A 26,705-nucleotide genomic window follows, 5' to 3' on the forward strand; every position below is an offset into this window, starting at 1 on the left:
CAAGAGGAAACAGCCTCAAGTTGTGCCAGGAGAGATATTAGGAAGAATTTCTTCACTACAAGGGTTATCAAGCATTGGAACAGGCTGCCCAGGGAAGTAGTTGAGTCACCATCCCTGGAGGTATTTAAAAGACATGTAGATGTGGTGCTTAGGGACATGGTTTAGTGATGGATTTGGTAGTGTTAGGTTAACGGTTGGACTCAATGATCTTAAAGGTCTTTTCCAACCTAAACGATTCTATGATTCTATGATTCTATTTACATAGTTTAAGGGGTGCACATCTGCAAAAGTACTATAGCATGGGTATTTCTGAGAGTCAGTGGCATTTCTTACTCTTATTAGTACTTCATTAAAAAATAAATTTAATGGAATTAGTAAACATCAAAGTGTGCAGCATATCCTTGCACATATATCAACATACCAAACAACTTTCCAATGTTGTTAACTGCAGAAAAATCATTGCAGAGATTTACCAACTCTATACACTTCAAAACAGCTCACTTAAAATCCCCCATTCCTTTGATCAAATACCTGGAAAATGTGCCTTAATGCATTGACAGTCTGGAATAATCATGCTTTGGTCATTCTAATGCATAGTTAACATTTAAAATCACATACAGATTTTTGAGATAAAACAACTTTCCTCTGTTTTTTCTGTTGGCATATGCACTATGCAAAAGTTCAGTTGCTTTGCAAATTTGTAGGAAAGGTTTTCACAGTTAACATTCAGAAATTATTTTGCTGGTGATATGGTTACCCTCCATTGTGGTCAGCATTGCATTAAGACTTTCTTGATGAACCTTGATGTACAACTGCATATGTAAGCCTTTCATTCAGACATCTATTTCTTACTCTCTACATGGTGTGGGGTATCCTACAAAAACTAGTTATGATTGTGAAGGAAGTAGTTATTTAATAAAGGGAAGCAAAGTCCTACAGTCCTTGCACACCCCAAACTGTCTTTACTTCATAGGAATATTACAATGTGAGCCATTATTTTCCACTGTGCCTTACTGTCTCTAATGTAATCTCACTGCACATCTATAACAGCAATTATTATTATTAGCTCAATTTCTTATGCAGGAAAACAGACATTGAACATCTGTGCAATTTGTTCAAAGACTTACCTCAGCTAAATGGGAAAGCAATGAAGAATATCCAGATCTATCCTTAACCACATGACAATCCTGCCAGACCTAAAACGACATATTGAATTCTACTTAATCACTTCTTGGAGCATGATAAAACACTCACCAATAAACTTTGATGAAATAGACACTTTCAAAGCATTAATGATTGGCCACTACCATTACTTTATAAGTAATTAATTACATTATAAGGACAGAATTGTCCCTCCCATCTGCTATATGGATTTCTCTATGTATCATGCCTGCATTTCTTTGCTAAGGTATTTCTGTGTGCACATCACTTCTAAAGAATTTGATATTCTGAACACTAAACAACTAGTTCCTATTTTTCAGACATTTCATTCATGTTAACTTTTTGTTTTAAAAAATTGAATACTAGTATATATTGGCTTAATACTTATGGTAAATTCTTGAACTATTCTCATTATTCCCAGTAGAGGAATTGATTAAATAATTTATTCTGAGCATAATAGTCATCCTGCAAACTTTCCAGTGGTCCTTGGTGGAGCCTGCATTTGTACAAATGCAAGTTTTATACGCAAATCATTTTTATGGGTCTTTCAGCACCCTGTCACTTTTGTGCAAAATCAATAGAATGTGCACACATCAAACCCCATTTAGATGTGAAAATAGTTTTCATACCCATGATGAGAGGACATTTTGGAAAACACAAGGGTTTTTTTTCCTTCTCAAGTCAAACTTGGCTTCTGAGAACACCTAGGCAGGACTATGAAGTGCCTCCAAAAGTATCCCATTATTCCATGTTACTCTCTTTTTACAATGTATGCCTGTATTTATTTATTTGTTTATTTAATGCCTTTCAATGTGTGCAAATATGTGGGTTGATTTGGCAGTGCTGTAGTATACAAAAGCATTTCTGAAAACTTTAACTTGTTCTTTGTATTGTACATGACCATTGTACTACCTGCATTATTTATGCATAAATATGTTAATGAATAAACTTTAGTGATTGTAGAGGGTCTTTGCATTTGTAAATACAACAATCAAATAGTATTTCATTTCTAATTTGTATTTGTGGAACATTACCCTGAGATAAAAGAATATTCACAGTATTATGAATTTTGAGAATGGGCTTCTTGCCTACTGAATGAACTATGCATCCAGTCTGTGCTTCACTAAGGTTGTTTGTTTCTGAACAGGGAATGCTACTGATACTTAGAAAATTGTACCACATAATGGAATTTCCTTTAATTTTTCATCTTTCTCCTTAGAAACATTTAGAAACTCAGTTAAAAACTCTTAGAGTGCTAAGGTTAGAAAGTGGAGAAATTAAAATTTGGAAGGACCAAACTGGAAATAATCAACACAATCTTAACATTATCCTCTGTACACAATTACCATGGTAAAGACTTTGAAGCTATGATGATGTATCAGCCTCTGTTCAGGTCCTTGGTTTCGTCCAGCTCACAAATTCAGGGGAAATTATGAAAGAATGTGGCAGCTCAGAGATCCTCTGCTTCCCTCCTTCAGTGGCTCATTGTGTGCAGGGGACAAAATATGAGATTTCTTGAACAGAACAATGAAAAATTTAGTGATGCATTACTGCTTCATCCCTCTTCTCCTTCCAGAATGGGAGGGCATGAGACAGAAATCATGCGCACTGTTTTATATAAATAGTGTCTGTCTTGTTCAGTGAAATGCCGTGGCCCCTACACTGAAGCTATACCACTATAAAACTGAAATTATAATCTGGATGAAGACTGGCTGATAACACATATATACAGAACGCAGAGCTAGAAGCATGAAAATGTCACCTTTATTTCTGAACCTGTCTGCATTTATCTTTAAAAGCCATACTTTTATTTCAGTGTAGTTTTTATAGAATTTTATGCAGACATGCATACATAGAGATAACTTTCACTGAGATACTTTCAGTGCCCATTGCAAAAGACTAGGAATGAAGAGCAAATAAGCAGTTTGAGGACACTGCATTATGTTCTGTTTTGCTTTGCAGATGTTTCTGAGTCTCACAAGAATTTGCACTAAGTAAAGACCAAGTAACATCTTTGGAATGCATTTGCAAAACAATTTGTAAAATAGTATGCATTGACATCCTTCAAAACTGGGAAAAAATATGGCTGGTATGACCCTCCAAATTGGCTGGTATATTCCATGTCCCATTTAATTCACGTAAGTGGCTCCTTTAAAAAAAACAGAATCTGTGGCGAAAATTAGGGATGTGGCATAAGTAGTGATACTGCTCCACTAAGATGCTGTTTTAGGATGGTGAGCAGTAAACCTGATGTTCACTCTTGCATATATAATTGTTTTTAACCAATTAATGAATAACGTTTAAGGAAATTTGAAAAAAGGAGCAGATTATAATTTCATTTTATGGCCAGGTAGTAAGAGGGTTAACCAGTTTTGCTACAGTTGACAGCACATAGTAGTAAATTCAGATCTTGTCCAATATTAATTTTTAAATGCTAAAAGAAAATACAGTTCTACCCATGGAAATACCATTCAACCTTTTTAATTGAGTTCATCAGTCACTGGCCTTTTTTTTTTATTTACTTATTTGGTTGTTTTAGAAAAATTCTTCATTGCATTAACCACATTAAAATCCTTCTTCAGAATAAGATCAACATCCGAGGCTAAATCTAAACCTCAGAAAAGGTAAAAGAATCTTTAATTTATGAAACTGAACAAGTAGACTTATCTAAACATCTCTAGGGCTTTAATGGGGGATATCTATAATTCTCTGAATTGTATTCCTTTCACAGTGATATTTTGTAATTCCATTCTATTACCCTTGCTTAACATTAATGAGATAAAAAGATCACATTATGGCGATTGATGTTCTTCAAATTAAATGCACGTTTCCATGTACAAAGCTGTCTGCTAATTTAAAAAACATAGCATGTAACATAGAATCATGACCATGGTCATCACTCAGCTGGGATCAGATAGCATTTTTTATCTATTCATTGGATTTAACAAGGCATGAGATGGAAGCAGAATACAAAGTGTGGGTAGATTATACCATATCCCCGCTTTTGGCCACTTCTTGGCAATCTCAGCAAGGAAACTGAGGCTTCATGTTGCCATGGAAATAAACCTCAAGGTCAAAGGGGCATATGGAAGGTCAGGCAATGACAAAGGAACATCTGAGAGGCCATCTGGATGAGTGACCTGACATAATTAGTCATTAATCCCACTCTTGGGAACAATAGAGTTAGCCGAGAATGTGTTTGGACTTTGATCGTGGTCAGGGTGATCTCATGGGGAAAAGGGAAGAAAGCTCCACTTGGTAACTAAGCAGATTACCCTGGCATGCTGTTAACTAAAGAAGAGTAGTCAGAAGAGGCCAGTGGGATATGCATTTTACATATGCTATGTTTTCCCTTTAGTTACTACAGGCCTCTCTAGAGCCATGTGGCTCTAGGATTAGCTTTTGGGTAGTGATTTTTTTTTTTTTTTTACAGTTTTCAATGAAAAGAGAGCAAGTGTCCCAAAATACTTCACTTAAAATTCCCAGGCAACAGATGGGAAGAGAGCTGAAGAGCCAAAGGCATCAGCCAGCTTGGTTTACAGGTGTCAATATTTACTAAGTAGAGTTGGCCAGAGTGCCTTTTGGGAAAAAAGGGAGAGAATGGCTAATCAGTAAAACAATAGCAATCATCCCTGTTGTCTGTTTTATACTGAATGGTTAGAATTATAAGATGACCGAGTGTGTGGCAAAAGTTCCCCATCAGCATCTGTCTTGCCATTCCCACTTCTTTCCCTTGCATGTCATGTTTTCATTATTGAGACCAGTGCCTCGACAAGGAGATATCCCTTACATGTATCTGAGATTCTTCTGCTTGAAGAGTTGGTGATATTTGGGGATTGACTGTCTACAATGTTGTGCGGTGTGAATGTAATAATGGACTACAGTAAATGTACGCAACCCAGGACATGCAGAAATTCATTTTTCCTTTGGATAAAAAAATATGCTTTTAACTGTGCCATCAAAGGAAGTAATAAATGAAATAGACTAAGGAGACTGTAGAGTAAGAACAGAGGAAGATTTCAGAGATTTATGTTTTCTTTAAATAAAGTGAAATGCAGCACTTAATGTGTTCACTTTCAGCTAGGGTATATCAGTTAAATATTTTCCTCTTAAAAAAAAAAGATATTCATTCCATCATATTGTACAATCTCTGCTTAAACGTACTGTCTTTGCCTGTGGCAAAGGCATTTTCCTAGGTTAAGAGCAAATGCTAAACCACTCATACTTCACTATAAATACAAGTAAGCATCCATAGAGAAGGTCAGATATGACATCTGCAACTACAATCCTTTGCTGTCCCTGTGTAATGAAAGTAACTTTTGCAAATAATTTCTGCCACCAACAGGTTCCACATTTTAAATTAAGTCTTTAATAATTGACCAAACCCAGGAGGAATATGTGCTGCTTCTCTATAATTAGTACTCGATTTAATAGGACATAGAGGAAACCCAACTTTCTCTCTTTTATTGTTGTGATTTTGACACCAAAGGCTACTATTTTTTACCAAGATCATATCATTAATCTGTTTTGTTAATAAACAGTAGTTGTAACCCAGGAAAACATAATATTCGTCAGCGAGAATCAGCAAAATCCTTGGAAACTGTAGGTTTGTCACTCTCTTCTTTGCATTCCCTTTAAAATTACCAAGTGAAAGACTGACAAAACTGTATCGGCTTGTACTTTCAGAGAGCTATATGGTGGTTATATTATGAATATCTAAATCCTTTACCCAACAAAAAATCAATTTTACTTTTGTATTTCTGTTTTCCTAACAACTTGTTATGGACTACAAGAAATTGCTGCTGGCACTCCAGAAATGAAGGTATATTATCTCTGAGGAAAAGTTGTTATTCCTTGAAGCGCAACCAGTATCATAGCTGTCATTAATGGATTGGACCTTAATGAATAGACTTTGTATGAATAAACACAAACCAAATCTTGTCAGCTTCATAAGAATGTAGAGGCAACTTTGGCAAAATTTCGGCATTACTCTGGAAGGAATAATCCAGCCCACATGATCAGTGGTGTGCACACAATGGCAAAACTCAAAACTATACAGGATGCGGAAGACATTAATTTGGAACAATCTATGAGCAACAAATAACGTCTTTATTTTTTGCAAAATCATCTTGTTTTCATTTGAGAGAATCATGCTATGCTCATTTTATTAGGGGAAAAAGATTTCCACATTGTCCCATTTTCTTTTTTCTTTATTTTTTTAAGAATAAGAGTGGAGAAGAGGGGGATTATGTAACATGTTGGCCATTGTGCATGACTTCAATGCACGATTATATTCTTCCTTCAACAACATATTCGAACGCAAGCACTTGACTTCAGTAACAGTGTTTTAGCCTTCACAAATAGGTGCTGGCATAGAACCACTTGAGGGAATCATTGTATTGACAGAGATGGCCTTGCAAATCTATAGATTCTGTTATTTCCTTTATAGTAAGAATATGATGTGTTCATAGGACTCTATCCAGACTTCATGTACCATACTGTCCATGAGTAAGTCAGAACAGAACAGCTGAATGGGGATATAAACAGGCCATTGTTTAATAGCATTGTTGGATTGCTTAAGGTTTGACTTGGAGTTGTTAAGATATTGTATTTCAGAATGACTCACCCCAGTGCCAGTGGTAACAAGCTGCATTTGGTTTCATTTATCAGTACTATTAAATAAAATAATACCTCTTCCGTGTCCCCACTGCCACCTAATACCTAAAGAATAGTCAAAGGACAAACCCTTTCCCCTGTAGAGTTTGATTTAACAACTCTATATCATGCAGGGATGTGTTACTTTCATACTTTTCAGTTTGTTTATTTCTTGGCTATGTACAGTTTTGAAGATAAGACCTTCGCCTCCTTGTTTTGATTAACATTTGGGGAGATTTGAAAGTGTTTAATTCCTGATCTTTTTGCCATCTACCTCAGGCAGGATCACGTTGTCCCTCCATTGCATCAATGAGAAATTTACGCCCTTGATGCAATGAGTAAGAATAACACTACGGTCTATTCTCAACTTCGCATAGGTTTCTTATGTCCCTGTTCAGAATTACTAAATCTTTGCGTATAAGAAATCTACGTCCTAATCTACCAATTCACTGCATGTGCCAACACCTGACTGATGACTGCCTGGCTAGGCAAGGTGGCATTTTAGGTTAGACCCTGAGCCTGGGTTTCTGGCGTCCTTGCTTCAGTTGTGCTCAAGCACTTCGTCTCATAGAGTAAGGAGGAGGACAGAAACTAACGGCTGAAAACAACAAAGCATTTTTTTCTTCAGCTTTCCCTCAACTGCACCTGTTTGAGGGCTCCTTGTTTACTCCAGTGCTCCCCTTTCCCCCCCAGGTTAGTGAAGCTGATGGCGAAATGAAAAAAAACCCCTTTCTCTCAGCTCTTAGCCTCTGCTTTCCAGCCTGGCTTCTGTATGGCTTGGTGTTGTTCTGGCTCACCAAAGAAAGCCCAGGCCATCCAGTGGTGCTGGCTGGTACCTTGCTTGGGATCACTGGGGGATTACGATCCAGAGCTGGGGATTGCACTGCTCAGGCTGTGCTTCAGCTTGGGCACTGAATTAACTGGTGGTGGAGGCATGTGTGATTTCACACAGCAAAGCTGCAGGACTGGAGTGTTCGTTTCCACCTACCTCTCACAATATTCCATAATCCCTGAGCTACTCTATTTATTTTTACAATACTTGATTGAAAAATGGCTTAGAAATACTGAGAAAATTCTGGTGATAATTGAAATATTGATTGAGTACTGCCATTGATATTCTACCTTGGAAGATTCGTAGCACTCTGAGGTTATTTCCAATCCTGTTATTTGTTTTCACAAAATGGAAGCCAGAGGTTATGAGCTAATTTCTTATGACCTAGAAACATTCCAGATATAGACAAAGATGTTGCAATAAGTTTACTGCTTCTTCTGAATTTGTCATTGCATGTAAATGAGAAAGAAAAACAAAAACCTCCGAACTCAGTTTTTACTGCTAGTCTTTGAAGATTGACAAATTCATACAAATATTCTTAAAAGGAGGTCTGAAGCAAGTTTTTCCAGTATTAAAACTTTATTTAAAAATCTAAATAACAAATAAAAAGAAGAATTCAAATACTATAAATTTATCATGAAAAAGCCTTGCAGCCTGGATGTCCTGGGCTCAAATTCATAATCTAAAAGAAGAAAGGAGGGACTGATTTTCAGTCCTTTGCATGAGCGTACCCATTACTGGGCTATCTCCTCTGCGTGTGTAGGGAAACTGCCTCTTCCTCTACGATTCTTTAAATTGTCAAATTTTAACCTCAAAACCAAAGGGACTTCATTCCAAAAGAGTTCAAAATTATTTGATACTTCTAATTGTTCCTTTTTGATTAAAACTGTCTGTAAGACATGACTTAAATTCCCAAATGAGTTTGGATTTACTAAAACTACTTTTTCATTTGAGTGTGAAAAATACCAAATAGATATCAGTTTGTTCATGCCAAAATTAAATGTACTTACACAGACCTAGTATTTGGCAAAATTAGATTTATATTTATAAAACTGTAGCATAATTTTATGTATTAGAATATAATCAGGGTAGATATACCAAGAATGAATGGGGTCTTTAATTAATCTTTATATTGTTTATAACAGCTGTTAGGCATAACCACCTTCCTAATTTTAACCGTTACCAAAATATTTAATACCACGTATGAGTCTGGCCGAAAGAAGAATTCTGTAGAACCAGCCGCTAGGAGACATTTCAATATACTATGAAGAAGAGAAGTTTCCTGAAGCAGAACACCTGCCTCAAGAAGTACTAACAGAAACATTAACAGAAAAGTGTAAGATTCTAAGTAATCTGAAAAGCTATTGACCTTGGTATAATGCTTTTTGAAATGAAAAATAATTTAGGTTCATATGAGAAGGGTAAATAAACAGAATAATGCATGTAGTTCCTAAGGAATCATAGTAAGCAAAAAAATTATAGCTGAATTTTCTTCTTTTTTTCATAACAGGAGTACTGAACTTGTACTTGTTTATTGTACTGAACTTATTACCTGCTTGTAATAGAGGAACTTAAACGTAGGTCTTGAAGCTGACATTTCACATCAAAGGCCAGTTTGGAATAAGTTTTACTGTATAAATCTTTTTAGTAGTTCACACAACACTTCAGGAAAGAAAACCCCTCAGAAGAAAATAATTATGTTTGAAGAAAGCTTAATGTGTTAAGATTCATATTAATTCAGTGTTAAGATTCACATAGCAAGCCTTAAATTTGCTAGTGAAGTAGATAAAGCTTGTACTCATATTGTCATACTGTTATTACAGAACTGAGAAACAGGACTGAAAATCCTGTTGTTGACTGGGTAAATCAATTAATTAAACACTAATATGCAAACTTGATATCCGTCTGCAATGTTCTACACATGCAACTACTACCATAAAAGCAAGAAATAACAATTTTGTTATATTACAGTTCATTTGAAAGTATACTTGTGCTATAACTGAAAAGTTCTGTGACTGATGAACTATCCTAAAATGTTCTCTAAAATAAATATGAACTTTTTGTCTTATGATTTGGGAACATTTGATCAAAGTATTATATATATTCAAGTAGTAAAACTGAACATCACTGAAATAATAATTCCAATCAAGCAAATAGAAGAAGCAGTTTTCTAATATGTTTGCATTTAAAAGGGAGTATAACATATTTAAATTGTCCTAAACACATTATCTGTCAAGAAGACCAATATAGGATCTAAAAAGTCTTTGATATTTCTTATTCACATTCATGAATATGTTGCAGGACTCAATCACAGTGTTTGATTTACAGTGCTCTTAAAAAAAAAAAGTTGAAACACTCTATGAGGTGGCGTCAGTCATCATTCAGATAAAATAAATGTTTTGAGAAGTCAGCTGAGTGGTTTCTGCCCAGCTCTCAAAAGCCGCTCAGTGTCACTACAGCAGCTTTTGCTGTTAGGGGTGGACTCCACAAGACTACAGTAAGTGCCTTCCATCCTTACACAGCAAACAAAAAAAACTAGAGCTGAAAGATGAGTACCACAACAGGGAGCATGCTCAGAAACAAAACCACCTACACCAAGAATACCTAGAAGAAATCTTGAAGGACAGTTGTCTGGCAGTCTGTTCTGTCTCATTGACCACATCAGTAAATCACTAAGCTTATTCTTTTAGTTCGCTGTCTTCATCACCCAAAATGAAAATGCTTGAGGGACAGAATGCGGAGGAGAGTCTGGAGGAAACATACAGGTGCTCAAGCTCTGAAACTGGGCTTAACCATTTTTACTGTAAAGTGCAGATGGAGGGGACTTTTGTGCTATTTTTGAGACTAACATATAACAGGTTGGTCTTTATTACTTCTCAGGTTTACATTACTGGTTTCTGAGAGAGCTATTCTGCTCTATTTCAGAGTAAAGTTAAAGATGCAAGTTTAAATCACTAAGGGTCATGGCTTTCAGTCTTCACCTGTTTGATTTGGCTTTCAAAGGGACTGCATGCATCCCCACAGTCAGTTACCAGGTCTTAGCTGGGAGCCAGGATCAAACAGCTGAGAGATGATATAAAACAGGTCCATAAACTACTTCGCACTTATTCCCAAACATACGAGCACTTCTAACCTGCTTGTTTGATTTTGGCATGAGGCAAGTTCAATTTGAGTTTTAGTCTTATGTTATCAGCTTGCCTCTGCCTTGAAAAGGAAATGCTCACAGAGGTATTGCTGGGAAGCAGTTTAGGAAGCTGCTCCTTGCTGCCTCTCAGCTGTACACTAATGGCTTCCAGCTGAACTAACTGCATTCATGCTTCTTCCCCAGCCTGTCCCCCTGCAAACCGCTGCTGGAGACGGCCACAAGCCCAATCAGATGTCTTAGGTATCAGAGCCGGGAGCTGCTGTTTCGTAACAGTAACTTTACTGCTTTCCTGCCTATCTCCGAGTGAGTTCCTGTCTTCAGCTTTGCTCCTTCAGTGGTCTTCAGTGAAACGGGGTTAGCACTCGCCTAGGTGGTGTCTGTGCTTCAGCTGGGAGCCATTAACTGACAGCTTGTGAAATGGCAAGGAACAATTTCCTAATTGCCTGTCAGCTGTAGCTGCCTGAGGAACTCTTCCAGCATGTGTCACAGCAGAGTCAAGCAGGTTTATTTCGGTTATTTCAAACAATCTCCAGCAGAGATTCAGGCTACTCTGGTTTCATTTTTTGTGATGGGATTGTCTAGGAGCACTCACAAAGTCTGGTGATGGAGGAAGCTATAAATCCTTACAAACTCTCCACTTTTAGTTACTTGCTCTTAACCCAGACACAGCTATCCATGATCACACAGTCACACTCTGTGCACGCGAGGCACAGAGTTAGGAAGCCCCCTGTGACCACGCTGGGGATGGACGCTATGTACCAGACCATGAAGGTTTGCCAGCAGCCCGGAGTACAATCTGGACAGAAGCATAAGCATCGCTGCCTTGTGTATAACTTACATGCTGTTTTATTGGGAATGTAGTGGAAAGAGAAGTTAGTGCCTGCCTTTTGCGTAACAGCTTACTGACAGAAGGATTCATGCAGGAGGAGAGACATCTATGTTAACCACTCCAGCCTCGGTTCAAATGGCTTTGAAGCCACATTTCACATCATGAGGCTGTTTTACCTGCCAGAGTACAGAGGAATCTGGACTGGGGGATGCTTCACTGTTACTCTTAAAGCCAAATATCAATGCAGCCAAGAGTGCAAAGGCCTTCAGGTCAAAGAAGAGGAGGGAACAAGTGAGCCTACATGTCTGTAGCCTATTTGTTAGAGCTATGAGGTATTAGACTGGGTTTACGTTCCTATTTCCTGAACAGTTTGTGTATTTTATCTTAGCCAGTTTTATATATTGTTGCCCCAGGAGCTGAGCAAGTGGGAGTTAAACTGCATTTTGTTTTAGTTTTCACCTGTGCAAGGTCCGTAATCAGGGATCTTCCAGTGACAGTATGCTGTCACTCACCACAGTGGCAGTAGTCAGTACGGAGAGGAGCAGAAAGGGTGATTGAAATACCTCAGCTTTGTCTCACTCAGGGCAATACATGGAGGGACACGACTCAGAGCCAGAATTTTGCAAGTTATGAACTTGCAAAAACCAAATGACATTTTTTATACCAAGAGCCAAATGTGCTCTAATGGTTCTGGGTAAACCTAAGAGAATGAACTATTAGCCTGGGGGTAAAAGAGCATGATTTTTCCCAATAGATCTGCATCCAAGAAATGTGCATAGTGTCTGCACGTTAAAAATGAAAAGCAGCCTTTCTAACTGTTGTCATCCTGTGAAAGCCTGATTTTTATTTCAGAAACCTGTTTCTTCCAGAAATTGCTTACGCTGAATGGGCGGAGATTAAACAAATTGGCAGGCAGTATAGAATCAGGCCCTTGCTTAAGAGTCCAACAGGTTTCCAGGCTGGCACCCAAGAAGACCAGAAGGGGCCAGGCAAAGCTATTTTGGAGAGGTAGCTGTTCAATTTCATACATGAGATTAGCAGATAGCTTAAAAACTGTTAGTGCCATAGATACCTAGGTCTCCAAACCCACCTCACTAATGGCTACCTCTCAATAGTAGTCTTAAAACAGAGTCTGAGGACTGAACCTCACAATCCAGTGCATATGTGTTACACTGCCAGGTATAAATTCAAACCCCAGATGGCTTTGTGCTTCATACTGCAAAAAGACCTCTCTGATATGTTAGCATGACTTAAGTGACCGAATCAGCAAATGAAACCAGCTGTATTCAGTACTGAAAATGTGCCTCATTCAGAGAGCAAACCATACATGGCCTTCTGAAGTCCCAGAGTCACAGTGGCCTGGCGTTAAAAAACTTGACTCTTGGGGAAGATACAGCGTTCTTAAATTCTTATCTCAAGCAAAAGGGCTTATGTGGGTTTTTTTTGTCAGTGTGTTTGCTTTAGCAAGACCTAGTCCTGCTGGAAAAGGAAAAAAGTTGAGGCTGCTCACATGACTGCTCTAATTGTCACAAACTGATTAAGTGCTTTCAGCTGTGTCTATATTGTGCCATTGTTTACTTGGCTTGTTCACACTCAGCTGTAGGTGGCTCTTCCAAACATTCCTGTGTTTATTACTTTTGTTCCCTTTCTCAGTATGGTTTTTGAGGAGATATAATATCGACAAACATGTCAAATTTAACTTTCACACCTTGTCTTGTAAATAAATGGCTTGAAAACACGCTGATGGTCACTATAAGGGCATGTGTAGAATGCAGAGGTGGGTGCTTGGAGGAACAGTCACCCTTGAAACTCCAAATCTGTAGCTGCTTTCAACACAAATTGAGTGACTGGCTTCTTTCAGGACCCGGGTGTAATTCTGAACATCAAACGCCCATTACTTTTTAGAATATTGTTACAATATACATAATATCCTTGTGGCAACCAAACTATAATTACAAAAGATGTATCACGTTTCTATTTTCAGGTGCCTCAGGTGAAGTTTTGAAAAGTTTCATTTGTGGACTGAACTTTCTCTTGCTGGTTCCTTCCCAGAGTCTCCTTCCAGACCCTGGAAGAAGGGTTCCTTCCCCCTATGAAATGTGTAGTAAAAATCTAGCTATTCTAGGCTTCTGAAGCTGAGCGTAAGCCAGTGTTTAATTCTTTTCCAGTTACATTATGCCTACATATAAATCAAATATCCTTTTAAAAATTACTAAACACACAGCTTGTGTGATATGACTAGTGAATACTGGCAGCTAATTTTGATTTATCAACTCCAACTGACTAACTAGACATCATAAATCAGAAGTGATGAACAAATCCTTATAAAATTTGGCTTACCTTATTTGAAACTAGTTTAGTTTTGTCTGAAAAAAATATGTAGGGTATTGTAATAAATTTGTTGTCTTTTCTTTTTAAACAGAGCTTCCCAATCACGTAGATGGTTGAAAGAAACACAGATCCAAAGTTTGCCTGCTCAGCACTGCCATCCAGACTGACCTACTTTTTTCATGCTGTTTGGCATTTGACATGTAAGTTGCAGAAAACATAACAAGGTACACCGTGCAGGATGTTGGACTAGATGACATCTGGGAGTCCCTTCCAACGTAAATTATGTTTCAGAAGGTAACGAGTAAACACAGAAGGTATAAAATCAGAATAATAGATTTTCTACACCTGCTTTCTCAGTGCTTTGTAAGTAACTACATAGTTATTATTATAAATGTCATTCAAGCTAGCTTAGTTTGAGTGTGAGCAAGTCACAGTCACATTACTGGAACTGTATTCACTTTTAGGAGAAGCTGCTCCTGGGAGCAAATCTGAAGGACCTGAGCTGGGTCTGACTCCTTCCTTCTGAATGGAGGGAAGTCTTATCAGTCTTTTTTGGTTTATAGTGGCAGCACTAGGTAGAAGGGACCAGAGGTCAGCCAGTGTTTGAAAAAGTCTATGTTCTGACTGCAAATTTGGGTGAATAGACTAAAGGTAGTAGAAAACATACTGCTCCTGGCATGTGCACTGTGAGTACCCCAGGAGTAAGCACACAGGAACAGAAGAGTTTTGTACAAAATGGCTATGATAAGGATGAGCCCTGACAGGGAGCATGAAATAACGCTGCAGTTGTTAAGACTTGGAAACTGCAGGCACACCCAAGTCAGCTCTACATTAGCTAACCCATGTGCTGCTGGCACCACAACCCAAGGGTTCGCACAAGCTAATTTACCATTTCCTATTTAACAGTAATCCTCATATTACTACTGCGGCCTATCAAGCTAAGATATACCCTCAGTCTCTTAGTGAGACTGGGGGAAAAAAAAAAAGGAATAAAAACTTAATGGGATGACAGTTCCCATTGTTCTCAAATTGCACCCAGATACAGTGCAAGCATTCCACTGCTGCAGCATGTGTTCAGTGGTTACAGTCATGGGCAACAGTAGAAAATCCTATGACAAATAGATGTTGATCACCTTTGAAAATCTCACCCTCAGTTTTTGCTGAACACTCCTATAGGGAGGCTCCTTTATGCTCTGCAGTGCTGTATTCAGTGCTGGAATGTAACAGGAATGCAATATGTATAACATTTATATATAATTATCATCATCATTATCATGATGTGTTATCTGTCTGGCAATCTGCTTGCAATATGAATGACAATTCTTCATATTGGTCATGTTTTTCCATGAAGCAGATAATTATTGCTGGCAGAGAAAGGCAGCTTGGATTTAAGAAGGCACCAGATGTTGCTGAAACTGCTTTTAAACTCCTCTTTGTTGCTTCCTGGAGCTTGCAGCATACAGAGAAATAGCAGCAAAGTACTGCTTCATCAGAACCGGTAGCCTAATCTCTTCAGCTGTTTCTGTTACGCTTTAGCACCAATGTCTATGTTGTGGACACCCAAGGAAGCCAGTAAATCTAGTCCAGGTCCTGACTATGGTCCACTGGTATCAGTTAAAGATATTCATGGCAGCTAGTATCTACCTTGTTGAGAACAACCATGACTGGGACCCATACAAAAGGATAGCTCAGTTTGAGGTAAATAACCACCAAAGTTTACTTGAAAGCCAAATGTCTTTCCTTTTAGCAAAATATTTTGCACTGCGTTTTGGCAGCAGAGGGCCAGGGCTTGACACTGAATATCAGTTTCAGTATCACCTATTTGAGAATATACATATTTGAAACTGGACACTAGGTTCAGAGTTTCCTACTTAAGAGACTGCTTCCACTTGTCCAAGACCTGTGTTTTCCATGGGTTTATCCTAAGGTCCACATCATGTAGCTGCAATTAATTACTTGAATGCTCCTGAACAGAGATACCATCAAGCTTAATTTTATTATAGGTTAATTTTATTATAGGAGTTGGGAAGAGGGGTGAGAAAGGAAATCAACTGGACTGAACCTTTTGCATGAGTGTATTATCTATGGCAAGAACCATTATCAACACACAGTATTATATACACAATAATTCATGGATCTCAAGAAGTACACATTTTCAATTATTTTTTCTAGTTTCATAACACTTTGTTTTCTTTTTTCCTTTTTTTTTTTTTTATGTTTGTCAGCTTTCTAACTTCCCAAAAAATTAATGACACCATTCATCTTCTCTGGAAAAAGGTAGTCTTCAGTTAGCTAAAGGACTTTTTGTGAAGTTTTAAAGAGAACTACAAATAGCTTAAAATCACAGTAAGTTTCTTTTAAAGATCTCTTGGATCTGATTCTCTCTTTACAGACACTAAATTACACAAGTGTGACTACTTTTGTGATACTTCACTGGAGATACTCCCAATCCTACAGCTGTAAAGCAACAAAGAATCAAGTATCTCATGTAGATTTCAAAATCTCCAGATTATGCTGGGGTATAGTGCAAAAAGGGCAAGGAGAGAGTCATCCTAACAATAAACCAGTCCATTTTAACCTCATCAAACAACAAACAAAGTCCTTCAAAGAAATCATATCATCAAGCATTCATTTGCATTGATAAAATATGTAGCTATCCAATTGAAATAATGATTTCGATTATCTTCATAGATAGACATTTGTGTCTGAGATACAGCTATAAACCAGATCCTCAGCCAAGACAGGTCAAACCACCTTCATTTCCTGTATCATTATCTATCAGCTGAACTTCTTACTATCTGTAAGTGGAGAAAAGTTTAGTGGACAGAATAGTTGGAATGTTAAAAATATTAGCATTTCATTATTTTTCTTAATTAAAATGTCACATAAAATGCCTCATATCTAGATGCCACGATCTCGTTTTCTAAAATGCTATACCTAACAGACAAAGCTAAAGGTTAAAATTAAATGCAATTATATTCCCCAGGAATAAAATGGATATACATTAAAAGTATAGTTAGGCTGTAAATTCATTTAAGCTTTTAAAAATTACAAAGGGATATATAAAATGCAAATTAAAGGAGAAAATCTTATTTATCTCCCCTGTTTGTATGGTAATTGGCTGCTTTTAATGAATTAATCTCATGCACAGACTCCTGCTAAATTAGACTACCTATAATGTACTGTCTTCAAGTAACTTCACATTCTCATTATGGCCTCCCTAATTTCTAAAGTAAAATTAATATAATTAGGGAGCAAATCAATACATATTGATCTTGAGTTACTTCAATGGAACAAAAGAATAACAGATTAAAAGGAGGTGATTTTTGTTAGCATTGATTTTGTTAGCATGCTGAAACAACAGTGTTGAAGAATTAAGTCTTAAAATATTTTCCTTCCCTGAATGATATCCTCTGGTCAGTTTATATTCTCTGCGAAGCAAACATTTTTGCATGGCTGTGTTTGAAAGAAATGAAAAAATAATCTTTTCACCCTCTGTATTTAGGCGACTGTTTTCTTATGCCATGGTTTTCTTATGGCAAAAGACATTGAGTATATTTTCTTTTCATGGAGATCAATTTCAGGCTGCAAATTATTTCATCAGCCTATGTTTCTTTTTCCGAGTGTAAATTAAAGGTGGATGCATGCTGGCAAACACTACCTGAATAAATAACTGGTAGTATACTGGGCTATAATCAAGCATATGCAGTGAGGAACTTGAGGTTCTTAATGAGAAATAATGGAAACATTCACAGAGATCAAAGCATCAATGCCTTTCTACATACCCACCAACTTACTCCATGTGGAAGAAAATGACACTTCCTAGCAGAAGAGAGTAAGTTCTTTTTATTGTATTCAGGAAGACATATTGCTATATAATGGCTTTAGACTGACATTTATTAGTAAGGTGTGAAGGAAAAATAATAATGCTTTACCTCGGCAGCTGAAGTCCATATTCTAAAAGTTGCCGCTGGGGATGGAAATGTCTCGGGTGGTTCTAGACAAAGGCTTGTGCCGCTCCACATTCCTCTGGAGCCTCCGCAGGGCACCAGGCTGCTGCTGCAGGTAGACTTTACCCAAACTCATAAAAGCATGTTGATTGAAGTCAGGGGCAGTTAATTTGCTTTTCACATCTTAAAGTCTCTACAGAGCGTAAACCCTTTTTCCTAACTCATATCTCATTTCTGTGTTTCACAGAAGCTTTATGATATGTGAACAAATTCCCTTGCTGCATGTGATAAATCTAAATTGCTTTGTTTAAAAAGGTAATTAATATAGAGTTTTTCTTTCAATTTTCACACCATATGAACATGAATAAAGCTTTTCATGGTGTATAAATTTATGTACAGTGATTACCCAAATGAATGGCAGAAACAGCTGCACCTTAAATCTTTACACTGAATATTCTGATTTACTTGAAGCTAAATTGCAGATTCTGGTTGCATTTCAGACATTCATTTAAACATGATTTTAGGGAAACAATAGTAATACATACAAAAGATGTTATAAATATTAGAGGAAGAAGAGCTTTTAGGTTTTCTTTGCAAATATACAAAAGGTTTTGTACTATGTAATTTTGTTTACTAAAAATGGGGCTTTGACAGAGGGAAGGTTATTTGACTATTTAACAGTATTCCACATAAAGTTATATGTTACAATTCTAATTCAATGAATTGTGTAACAATCTGAAGTAAAACATACCTGGCCTTCTACATGATGTGTGAGAAAGATATTGCTTAATACGAAATTTTGTCATTGAAAAAACAAGAATACGTTAAACACAAAATCTTAGTGAAAACAAGGTAGATGTAATGTAGAGGCTGCCATCACTAAAACATAACACTTTTTTCCTTGTATTAAGACACAGCCCCACTATAAGCTGGCAAAGCAGATGATAATGACATTTTAAATATTTTTTTTAATTGATAATTTAGGAAAAAATCCTCTGTTATTATAAATAAAACAGCTACAGTTGTGCAACAATATAACATTACCAGGAAAACTGAGAGAATTCCTCTCTTCTTCTCATAATAGTAATATTTACTTTAGCTGTTCTTTTTATTTATCGATTACACTCTTTCCACATTAAGAGATATTAATATACATTATTTAATAATAATTTTCAGATGTTCTTGATCTTGGACCCTATTTGAACAAATTAAGACCTCATGGTAGCAAATTTTGACTTGAGGCAAACTCTGGGCATCCGTGCTGGAACCAAAATAATCTCATCCAGTCTTGCTGGATGACAATTATTTTGATTTCAGTTTCGTAGGGAACCTCAAGAAAAAGTATCAGGGGGAAAGGCACCATTGTTAGGAACAGGCTGATCCTGGAGTTCAACAAATAAATGACACTTCTTGTTGGTGTCCATGAAAAAGAAATTTAATTTGGGGGATATCCCCTGAATAGCGATATTCCAGGTCAAGGAAACCCTATTACTATCTGAGATCCTGTTTGGATCTCAGGTTCATGTTCTCTCAAGCTGAAGTGAAAGACATGGAGAAATATTTTTCTGTGAGTTCACTGACTGGTAAGCAGAGTTACAGGGAAGTGAGGATTTTTGTATTTGAGTCCTTTTAAGAGAACCTTTTTTTAGCATCTTAATGGCAAATGATTTTTCTTTTTTTTTTTTTCCCCTTCTTTCCTCCTGTTTTCCTTCTTTTTTCTTCTTTTTTCCTTCTCTTTCCTCTCCTCTCTCTCCTCTTTTCCTCTTTCTCCTCTCTCTTTTTTCCTTTTTCCTTTTTTCTTTTTCCTTTTTTCCTTTGTTCCTTTTTCCTTTGTTCTTTTTTCTTTTTCCTTTTTGTTTTTTCTTTTTCCTTTTTCCTTTTTCCTTTTTTTTTTGCTTTATGCCTTTTCCTTTCTTCTTTCTTCTTTGTTTTCTGTTTTTCTTTTTACTTTTTTCCATTTTTCTTCTTTTTTTTCTTTTTTTCCTTTTTTTTCTTTTTCCATTTTCCATTTTTTCCTGGTTTTTGCCTTCTCTTTTCTCCTTTCTTCTACTTTTCTTTTCCACATCATCGGCAACCTTCTCCGGCAGAACAGTCCTTTTGACATCATATAAAGATTCCTACATCAAGACCAGACAAGTCTTCTTGTTAGGAGTGGAGAACTGTCCTCTGTGGGCAGAGTTAATGATATCCAGCGTGTCAAAATGCCTAATAAAAAAAGAGCTAGAGATACCAGAGAAACAATAGGTTCATTCAAAGCAAAAAAAAAAAAAAAAGAAAGAAGCAGAGTTGACTCCGGAGCCATAAATTGAGGGAGAGCTAAACTTGGTGCTGGTAACCCACCCATGAAACTAAAGTTGTGTAAAGCTGCTGGGTCCAAAAGAGTTAATCCATGTTTGTGCTAGGCTAGTGCAAGACTTAGCAGTCAGTACTAAGTTCACTGTTGTGACCCAAAGATGAACTCCTAATTCAAAGGAGCCTTATTTTCCTTTTAACTGGAGAAGACTGGCCAAATTCACATTTGGCTAAGGCAATTAGAACAGTATCATGGAAGTGAGGAAAAATGTGTGTTTTCATGGTCTCTTCTGTTCCTAATTTTTAAGCTATAGCAAATATATTACATGGCCAGAGAAACAGGCAAAATAGCCAATAGCCAAGACCCTGAGAATAAATGATAATTCCCTCACAAATCACATGCAGCTTGAAGACAGAAGGCTTAACAGAAGTAAGCTGCTAATTAAAGGAAAAGGAAAAAAAATATTTCTAAAAATTGGAAAATTAAAAAGTAAAATTTGAAACTTACAAAATTTTTTTTTTCAACGAAAACTTTACCAAAAAATCACAGGACTGTAAAAAAGAACCAAGGAATTACAAAATATACAAGAAAGAGTCAAGCTAGAGCTCAGGAGAAATTAGTTTGAAGAAAGGCCATTTAACATACAGAGGTAGTCACAGAGAAGCTTAAATGGAGAGGCAAAATTGAGGCAGAGGGACAAAAAATGGGAAAGACAAGTAAATGGTGTCCTAGTGCCTGTCTCCTGAGACAAAAAGGTCTGTGTTTTGAGCACACAGGCACATGTGTATCTATCATGTGAGTGCAAATCTAGAAAACCACTGGAAAGACTGCACTGGGAAGATTTGCTGGGAGCAACATATTTGTGCCTGAACAGCCATACAAATAGGATAGAAATCAGCAAACCCAGAGTCCTGTGAGATCTTTCTTAGGGAAGTTTCTGTGGATATATTCTTCCCTTAGAAGGAGGTAATCTGTGTCACACAAGATTTCCTGAAGAAGTAAGATTTATGGAATGGACTTGACATTTTAGGGAAAGAGAGGTTATCATCCTCATTTCCATATCCACACCTGGATAAATTTCCACCCCAGAGAACTGTTGAGAAGAAGATATTGATCAGTAAGTTAATTGTAGTTTAAGTATAACACTGAGCTGGACTTATATTTACTTTTGGACTTCAATAGTTTTTTAGCTTGCTTATAACATCTCTCACAGGATCCAGTGAGAGATTTTTTTAGTCATTGTTGTGAGCCTTGCTAGTCAATTGAAAAAAACCTTGTAACATCACCTTGTGAAGTCGTGGAGAAAAGGTACCCTTTAAAAATATTGAATGAGAAAAGGGGTAAGAGACTATGCCAGGATATGGTGAGAATTGAATTAGGAAATCTAAAATGAATCTCAGACATGGAGAACTATGCAAGATGGATTGAGTTTAGTGGATTTGGAGAACCTTATTACTGCCACTTATGCACAGATTATATTATTTTAAATGCAGAATCTCAGAAAAGGGGTTTTTAGAATTTTACTGCTGCTTTAGTTGAGAAATAAATCAGACCCCCAAAACTTCACCTTTCCTGGGAAACACCAACATTTTTTACAGAAACACCTTATTTATTGCCAAAGAGCATGGACAAAAGTGTAACAGCAAAGGGTGATTGGAGACAAAGACCTCCTGAGCTGTAACAGCAAGAGCTGTCAGGGACATTTCATGTTTAAATGCTGGTGGGATTCTCAGACTAAGAGTTCTCTGATGTATCCTAGCATAGCCTGGTACAATAATTAGCGATTACCTTACTCATATCATACCTTTGGAGTAACACCAGCCATACCCTGTACAATCTTGCCAACATAACCTTAATACCTAATAAATACGAGGGTACCCAACAAATTCACAGGACAGGAGTCAACAGAGAGAAGGTAGGGGTACACCATAAAATGAGTTCACAATTAACTTCAGAAAGGACAGCTTCTTTTCAAATTTAATTTATTCTGTAAATGAAAGTTACTCTTATAAAAGAGATGGGCTAATAACCAAGATTTCATAAGAGCAGCCCTTTATGCCTCGTATGCAAAGTTCGTCATACAAGCCTGTGCAGCCTGTCCAGTATTCCTCATTATTTCCCAGAAGGCAATGGGTAGCCCTGGGTATTTATTGGCTCAAATTATTCATCACCTTGATTGTACATGACAGGATTCCCCTTGGGTGCCATAACAATATTTGGGTGCCTAAGGTATTTGATAAAGGAATTAATTGTTATTACTTCTGTAATGCCTGAATGCCCCTAAAACTATCACAGCAATATAATAATTTATCAGAAGTATTACTATATCCAAATAACAAGTTGTGAGAATCGGTAATATCTCACGTGTCGAGTGTAAAGCTGAGTGAAATTTGAAATTGCTGTTTGAAATTGTTATTATGCAGAAATTTAAAACTTAAATGAAAAATGAAAGCTTAAGGCAAAATCAGAATGTCCCTAGGGAAAATTTGCTCTTTGCCAAAACTGTGATTTTTATTGGAAAATTATTCCTTATTCTACCAGTCCTGGTGTACAGCTTTGAAAACAGCCCTGCCATTACTGAGGACCTACCATCGCATTTCCAATAACTTTGTAGAGTCTGTCCAAAGTTTCGTTTAGATTCTGTGACAGTGAAAATTCTAAATTATTATTTAAAATTCCTTTACTAAAGCAAGTTTACAGTCACTGTGGACAAAATAAAAATGAGCAATTGCTACTTTGTTTTCTAGCCCACATAAGCTGTTTTAGTAGGACAAAAAGAGCAAATGAGCCTGAAGCTTTTTTTCCTCTTTCCTATGCCTTTTCTTTAATGGCGTGGGAAGCTAAAAATTGTATTTGTCAAGAAAAAACAATAAAGCAAACACTGGGAGCAGGCTATCCTCCCAAAAATCTTCAAAACTGAAATGAATTTAAATACAGAACATCAAGTCTATATAGCCAAAGTCAAGAAAAGTCAAGAAATCCACAAAGTTTTCAACAACTACTGATCATATTCTATAAATACTCCATTCGTAATCCTGTTTTCTTGTTAAATGTGAAGCTTAATAGATTATTGATCATGCTGTAAAATCTATACCATAAAATATACAAGATATGCGCAGTGGTAACATTGAAGTTGCTCTTGTAGCATTAACTTTTATGTTTCCTGACTTTTTGGATTTTAACTACAACCTTAAATGTTACATTTTTATACTAACAGTTCATGTAGCTCTTACTAAAATAAATTGCACCTACCTTTAGCATTTACCAACAGACATATTTTCCTCTAGAAAAGTAAGACAATGGTCTTTTTATTCAAAATTTGTTGTGACAGTCATGACAAACATATGGATAGTAGCAGTCTTACAAGCAGGATGCTTATCTGTTTTACTAGTTCAGAAAGGTCTGATTGATGTGAAAGACCAAGGTCTCTCTAAAGATAATTTAGCCATTTCCATACAGTTTACGCTTCTGTTAGCTGTATCCTGCAAGGGGACTCCCAGGGGGATTTTCTCTGACCTTCCCTCTAAAAGGTAACACATAAGAGATTCCTAAAGGAACCATCATCTAACAAGACTAATGATAGCTTCCATGCCTATTATCATTCAGTGAGAGCGAAAGAGACTTTAAAAATGCAGTACCACATTCCTCCCTTGATGTTTCTCATGATCTATTAAGGTATTAGATGCCAGATAAATTAATCATTAAAAACTTACAGTTAAGTCTTTACAAATAATAACCAGGTGTACTTTGATTATTTTTTGTCTCACTATATATATTTATATATTTCTGTCACTAAGCACAAGTGATACAAGACAATTTGTTTATTAATGACTAATGGCTAGCTAAAGTTCACAAAAAGACCTATATTCTTCAGCCTTTCAGTGCATTAGAAAGTTAGGAGGCTTACAGAAAACCATCCGTTCTTCATTTCTGAAATGGCTCATGATTTGTCATTCAGCTATCCTTTCATGCTATTTTAGGGAGTGTGAGCTATTGTGATGACTGTTTATTAGTGCATATAACCTACCACTTGATTTATTTTTTCCTGATCAGTAGTACTTGACTTAAAAGTTCCTCCAGTATAAAGTTACTACAGAGAATTTGCTTGGGAACTAATTTTTATTGAAGTAGTCTTTCTTCATCTTAGCTTTTTTTAGCATAAAAGAGATTATCCACAATTCTGTTTAAACCCTTGTCACCAAAATATGATTATTGACATATTTTTCACTGTTATCCAATGTATATTTTTAATAAAGAAAAATAAAGCTCTTTCAGAGTAGTGATGACTTGTTGAATTTCACTGTTGTCATAAAGATCTATTTATTTTCTTCAGGGCTTGTATTCAGTTAGTCCCACAGGGACCATGGGTCTGCATTTCTCTAGTGACCATGTTGCTTTCTACAGATTTTAAGCTTTCACTTTAAAACAGAAAATGATTGACCTGTATGGCTGGAGCTTAAGTTTTCTGATGTGAACTAGTTCAGCTCTATTTCTAGATCCCTAGATAAGCATGCATTTGCACTGAATATGGGTAATTCTTGGTGTTTCTCCACTGGAATATAACAAATATAGATGAATTCAACAGAGTAATTCTAAATATGTTTTTAAATGCTGAAAAAGTATTCCAACAATACTGTTTATAGTTTATTTTATTAATCAGTATGTTTATATTTTTTCAATATGATGCCTTATCATAAATCTGTTTAGTTTTATTTTATTAAGAGTCTTGATTGTTATATATGGATATTTGGAAAAGTTGCACCAGAATCTGGACTATTCATTCAACCAAGGGCACAAGATTTCTCAGGTATTTCACAGCATGATATACTGATATAGATATATAGAGAGATATAGTAATGTACAGATATATTACTGTATAAGAAGGCTATCTGGAGGTCTTTGTGATCACCTGGCTATTCTTAGTGGCTCCATGTCTGCCACAGATATCACATCATTTATGACAATCCCTGCTAAATAATAAAATGGACTGGCCAAAGGCAGTAAAAGCACACTCAGTTTTGGAGGTGGTTGCTCAGTATATGTTAAGCAGAGAGGTGAGTCAGTGTGGAAAATGTCTTTTATCAGAAAACTCTTTTTACCCCAATCCACTGATTTGAAACATAGAGGAACATGCTTAATAAGCAAGGAGCTGTAGCGTGCATGGCATCCTGGAGAGTATTCAGGAAGAAACGATACACTTCCTCCCTCTCCTTCATCCATAGTCAGACAGCATGACAGATGCTCTACTGTGGCAAGTCTATACCAGCCAACAGACCTTGCGTGCTATGATGGACACTCTTGCGGGGTGTGCCAAAGCTCTCCTCTGCTTCCCTCAAAACTGTGCAAAACAATACTGTCCTAAACAGTAATGGCAAAGCTCCTACTGACTTTGGCAGAGACAGTGCTAAATACACATCTACACCCAAGTTATCTACATCTATGGTGTGACGTGACATTACATCTAATAGTAGTTTCCCTTTCTGAACGTAGCAAAACTTAAACAGAAAAGGAAATGGAGAGGTGAAATGATGATTAGTAAATCAATTAATAATTAATTTAAATAACTGTAGCTTTCCCCCTCCACATTATTTGAACAAGGTCTTTACTTTCACATGTTCTTTGGCAAGGTTATTCATTATTTCTGGAGATAATCCATAACCTGCCAAACAAGTAGAAATATCTTAGTATATTTTTGATACCTGAAATCTGAAACGTTTTAGTGATGAAAAGTTAAAGTGATGAGCAAACCTATGAGGGCTGGATTCTGATCTGTATGCTCATTAATATAATTTTAGGTTTTCACTTTTCCCTGATTTCTTTGAAATATTTTGCTATTTGTTTCTAAGGCCTACAGCTTCTATCCCACAATAGGGTTCCAGTACCAGTAGGGGATTCTCAGTGTTACAGTAATGCAACAAAGAGATTACCAAAAAAATCCGTTTTCTGGAGAATATTCCTGCCACTACAGTTAAGTTGTTACTATATTCATAGAAAACATAATAAATTAATGAAAAAGATTGAAATGTTCTGTTAGTAAACCTTATAATTTATGCAAGTCAATGGGGAAAGGTTCTGCTCCAAATGGTGTGAGCTGGCTAACACAGAACGTATCTCAAAAGTTAACTACAATCAATTGATATGCTTTAAGTCAGTTCTCATGTTAGGTGTAGACTTTCTAAGAATTCTCTAAGAATTCTAAGAATCTACCAGAGTAGCCATGTAAATATCTGAAAATATTTTTTCACGATATATTATGAGTCACCCATCTCTATCACTGGCACTTGAACAAAGAAAAGGAGATTCGAAATCCCTTCATAGAAGAGCTGTCCTCGAGTCTACATTTAGTGGAAGAGATAAGACTCCAACAATTGTTATGTTACTCTATAGAGATTCCTCTCCTTTCTTCTAATCCGTTCATTTAAACATCAAGCTGAAGTGCCTTTTGTGGCACTGAAAATGTGTGTTACACAAGGCGAACTGCTAATAATGATATTTACACATACATCAGC

This window comes from Gymnogyps californianus, chromosome 3, assembly GCF_018139145.2.
Source record: "Gymnogyps californianus isolate 813 chromosome 3, ASM1813914v2, whole genome shotgun sequence".
Classification (NCBI taxonomy): Eukaryota; Metazoa; Chordata; class Aves; order Accipitriformes; family Cathartidae; genus Gymnogyps; species Gymnogyps californianus.